This window comes from Pinus tabuliformis, chromosome 8 (genome assembly GCF_031772625.1).
Source record: "Pinus tabuliformis cultivar Carrire ecotype Pingquan chromosome 8, CPIR1, whole genome shotgun sequence".
Classification (NCBI taxonomy): Eukaryota; Viridiplantae; Streptophyta; class Pinopsida; order Pinales; family Pinaceae; genus Pinus; species Pinus tabuliformis.
This window is the reverse complement of record NC_142294.1, coordinates 60,180,248-60,185,616: the sequence shown is the minus strand read 5'-3', so window position 1 is coordinate 60,185,616 and position 5,369 is coordinate 60,180,248. Positions and strand designations below refer to the sequence as shown.

The 5,369-nt window shown below is 31.5% G+C and overlaps 1 long non-coding RNA gene across 1 annotated transcript; it reads left to right on the top strand.

The window, feature by feature from the left end:
• Window positions 1-746: 746 nt before the first annotated feature.
• Window positions 747-2,674, top strand: LOC149234142 (uncharacterized). The gene is made up of 4 exons (XR_016268209.1): window positions 747-1,203; window positions 1,327-1,488; window positions 2,263-2,302; window positions 2,422-2,674. It is a non-coding gene; the product is annotated as an uncharacterized LOC149234142 (long non-coding RNA).
• The last annotated feature ends 2,695 nt before the right edge of the window (window positions 2,675-5,369 follow it).

Genomic DNA, 5,369 nt, shown 5'->3' with positions numbered 1-5,369 from the left:
CCTCTCTTCTTCATCACACACATATATTCATAGTTGTGAAAATCTCCATATATTTATGTCTTACTACCCAACCATATTGTCAAAACTTGGACATAGATGTATACATGTAAATGTCTCTCCTCTCTTCTTCATCACACACATATATTCATAGTTGTGAAAATCTCCATATATTTATGTCTTACTACCCAACCATATTGTCAAAACTTGGACATAGATGTATACATGTAAATGTCTCTCCTCTCTTCTTCATCACACACATATATTCATAGTTGTGAAAATCTCCCTATATTTATGTCTTACTACCCAACCATATTGTCAAAACTTGGACATATATGTAGTTGAGGTTATTTTCTATAAAACATGGTTTGAGAACCTTTATTAAAATCGAGTTATACATGTAAATGTCTCTCCTATCTTCTTCATCACACACATATATTCATAGTTTGTGAATCATATTCATAGTTTGTGAATCTCCATATATTTATGTCTTACTACCCAACCATATTCTCAAAACTGGGACATATATGCCGTTGAGGTTTATTGTCAAAACTGGGACATATATGCCGTTGAGGTTATTTTCTATAAAACATGGTTTGAGAACCTTTATCAGAATCGACGTATACATGTATATGTCTCTCCTATCTTCTTCATCACCTGAATATGAACCTATATTGTAAGAAATATCATTCACCACGTTGCAAAGTATAATATATACATGCCTACGTTCTTATTTGATGGTACATCTATAACCCTACACATGGTTTGTCACACATTTTATTTATGAATGTGGTATTATTTTGTATATACACATTCCATCGTTGCATTAGAATCTATGCTAGTCTTTAATCATCTTTCTCCAGATTGTTCTCTCAAGCCACACGACACTTACCAATGTAGACAGATGGTGTACTTTTGACCTAGCAAATGAACTTGGGATTGAATTTCGCGCGATGGACAGTGGAAAGGGTTTAAGGTTTCTCGGATTCTTGTTGACTACTATGCATATCTTCCAACTTCATTCATTTTGTTGTATTTCCTCTACCGTGTTTCTTCCTCTGCAACTAGGGTTTGTGACTATTTTTTTGTAGTGTTCTCGAGCAGTTTACTAATGCAAGAAACTATATTTGACCACCAAGATACTGTGCTCTCATCTATTGAATGAGATAGTTTTTCTTCTCCAGTTATGCAACGACTTGCAACGAGGTAAGTGGGTATGTAAACTCTGTATTGGATTTACTCTTGTTTCATGCATGAACCATCTACAGTTTATGCTTCAGTACGTATTCAAATGTAACTTAAATCTCTCCTCTATTGTTGTTTTCGCAGGTTGTATAGAGTTCTATTCCTCTGATGGAAATCTCCTATGCAATTTCCCATTCAACGATATACATAAATTTTCTGTTAATAATGGATATAGTTTTGGCTCGACCTCAGCTATTGCTTGACCACTAAATTTTTCAATCATTTGCCATGTCGAGACATCCTTGAGTAAGTTTTCTTCCATTTCTAGAGTCGTTGGTGTTTATGGCTCAACTTTTCAAATAATAATGGTAATGGCCTAAGGCCGCATCATAATTCCCCTTTTTATTCTTTCTCTTTTCTTGATTTGTTTATTCCTGTTACTAAATTATATAGGGTTTCGACCCCTTGACGATGTATCTCTTTTGAGAAAAGATCTAAGTTTATTTTGAGCAAATTTCCCGATAGTTCGTAATTTTTCAAAGATTTTTCCACTTCTTTTTGTTTCTCAATAACTACATCAGAATTTATTCCATTCTATGTTCTTTTACTACCCATTGTTCAAACTTGTCTTCAAACCCTTAATGGCTTTCTTGAATCTTCCTCTTTGTCTGATATTTGCTTTTTATTTGGCTTGGCCATGTGTAACTTTAATTTAGGTTTTTTTTTTCAAACCCTAAGGTTTTTCTCGCATGTATTATTTCTCTTCTTTGGAAAACGCATGCACACCCTTCTCTTTTGAATTTCAAATGCCTATATGATAAAGGACGGTTTTTCATTTTTCGATTCCAATACTGACAAGGGTATTTTCGATGGCAGTTACTTTTTACAAAACTGACAATTTATTTCAGATATTGAACTGTTGATTTTTTTTTTTAACAGTTATAACTTGGTATCATTATATGGCTACATGGTTCATAATTTTATAGAATAACCCTCTTATTATTAAATTTTGTTGAGGAAAGCTTGTTCTTCTTTTCTTAACCATTGTACAGTAATTGATTACGTATCCACATTGTACAGGTAGGGAGGATGTCAACCATCATACATATTACATCCCCAGGTATATTTTTCTTATTTTCTTTGCTCATATATTTTTTTTATTTCCATTTACATATATTTCCATTGACATACACAGTTCTTGATATTAATCGCTCATACCATATGTTTTGATTCTTACAGGTGCGAATATAAGTCTATCAAAACAAACTCTCTTTCGAATATATTCCAATAGTTTTGAAGTTATATTTTCAACCTACTTATTGTGTTTACTAGGTTAGGAACTTCCAACTCTTGGTTTCATCTCCTGTATGGACGTGAATGTGAATTCTCTTTGCTTAAAGACCAAATTCTGAGTTGTTTAGCTCTGCAATGTGTTTTTATTTTAAAACATTTCTTTTAATACCTTACTTGGCATGTAATCTTTTTAGTGTCTACGAACTCTAAATTTTGTATACAAACAGTAAGCTTCCTATATTTGAAATTTTGAACTATTATTATATAATGAACAAAATTTCTGTTCTTTTTTAATTTATTTATGTTACACTTTACTTGAGGGCTTAAGAACCTCATTGACACTCTACTTGTTTTTATAGTTATTTTATGTTTCCAAAAAAACTTGTTATGTTTTTCTCTTTTGGATCGGTTTTGTCACCATACTATTTCTATAAAAACTTCCATAATTTCTTCTTGCATATTCTTTTTATAAATTGAATTTGTTTGTAACATCAATCAAAAAGCTAAAATACAAGAGGTTTTTACATGTAGTTCAAATTATTTCTCTTCATTCGTTCAGAAGATAAGAGATATGATAATTTTTCTTTTTCTTTTTACTAATAGAGAATTATACAGGTAGAATTTGCTCGGTTATATATATGTATGTGTGAAAGTACATTTATATTTTAATTTTTTCACAAGTTATTTGTCTTTTCCCTTATATTATTCCACAGAAACTGAACAAGTTCATAACCAGTCCAAGTTTAACATATGCGTGCATTTGTCTATCTTCTGTGGTACATAATACATATATTTACTATTACACATGCTTATTATATTCTAATAAGTTTCTGTTTCCAATTGAAATTTCTAATCTATAGAATAATTCTTTACGACAAAATTTGTACTCTTTAATTCTAAAATAAATTCATAACAATGTTATTTTTCTTTATCATTTCATTTATACTATCTATCTATCTAGTATAGAATAAATAAGAAAGACATGACTCTATTCAAATCTTATATATATATAACCAATTTTTTTTCTCTTTTATTCAAATACACCAGTATAAATTCTAATTTGGAAAAATAAGTATTTTATGGAAGACTAATTGTCAAGTACATGGCTCTTCCCAACCTTTATACAAATCCAGCTAGTGTCACCCCGAGCAACTAGGCCTACACTTTTTTTTTTTTTGGCTCTTCTGTGTTTTTAGAATGAGACAAAAACAAAGAGAAAACTATTTTTATTCCAACCCATCAACCACACTTTTGATTTTGATTTGATCACTATCTCCACTTCACAAACAAGTGGCAGGTAGTTATCTGCTCATTAATGAGCTATTGTTTCCCACTTTTGAGGACAACTCCGTGTTTTCTAGGAAATAATTAATTGGCCAATATCATAATTCCTCAATTAAATTTAATCAAATCATTCAGATTAGATGCTTAGAAATTATTGATGGATAATAACACTTCCATAATTAAATTGCAACATTTTCCTCTTTTAGCCATTTGTACTTCAACAATTAATTTTCCAGATTTCCTTATTTACAAAACATAATAAATACAACTTTATAATCAATTATTATCAATAACAAATTAGTGATAATTAAAATGTTCACTTGTCTTTCAATATAGCATACTTAACCAAAAACACATATATGCACATTGAATTACAAAATTTATTAAGACAGCGGATATCACATCATCCCCTACTTGAATTTGACACCGACATCATCCCCTACTTGAATTTGACACCGTCCTAGTGCCTGATCAATGTCATTCTGGAAACACATTCCAGCTTTCATCAAAACAAAGAAGGATGTGTTTATTTGAAAGCATCCTCCAACGCCCAAGTTGCTTCTTCTGGAGTGAAATGTTTCCATTAAGCTTCCAATTGCACTACATCTATATTCCAGAGCGTAACTACCCTTGGTCTAGAATACGCAGTGGTTTTTCTAGAAACTCTCCCTCTGGCTCCACTTGTATAACATTGCAATCAATTACATGAGATGGATCATGTACATATTTTTTCAATAAAGAAACATGAAACACATTGTGAATTTTAATGTTGGTTGGTGGGGCTAGATGATAAGCTACAGGTCCAATTATGGCTAACACTTGAAAATGTACACAGTATCTTAGGTGACAACTTGGCACAACTACCAAGTCTGAGTGTACTTTTCTTGGGTTTGACCTTTAAGTACACATGATCTCCCACCTTAAACACTTTTTGAACTCTTTTCAAATTTGAATAACTTTTTTGATGATCTTGGGATGTTTTCAAATTTTGTTTAACCTATTTGACTATTTATTCCATTTCTTTTAACATATTTGGTCCTAGTACTAATCTATCTTCAAGGTGATCTCAGCTTAGGGGCACTTTACATCTTTTTCCATATATGACTTTGAAATGGCTCATTTTTAAGGAGGTTTGATATCCATTATTATAAGCAAATTCTACTAAATGCAGATAGTCCTCCCATTTATTTTGTTTGTCTTTAACATGCATTCTTAATATATCTTCCAATATCTTATTGGTTCTTTCTTTTTAACCATCAATTTGAGTATGGTAAGATGCACTAAAGTTTAACTTTGTTCCCATATTTTCAAACAACCCTTTTCAAAAGTTAGATGTGAACTTTACATCCTTATTTGAAATTACAACTTTAGGTATCCCATGGAGTTTGAAAATTTCTATGAATATTTCTGCAATGTTTATGGCTTTAAAAGTGGATTTTACATGGATGAAATGTGCAGTTCTGTTGAGTTTATCAACCACGACCATAATGGAGTCTTGCTATCTCCTGGTCTTTCATAGTCCAGTAATGAAATCCATTGAAATTGTCTCCCATTTCTATTCTGGAATAGGTAGGGTTGCAACAACCCAGTAGGGTGTTGATGTTATGCTT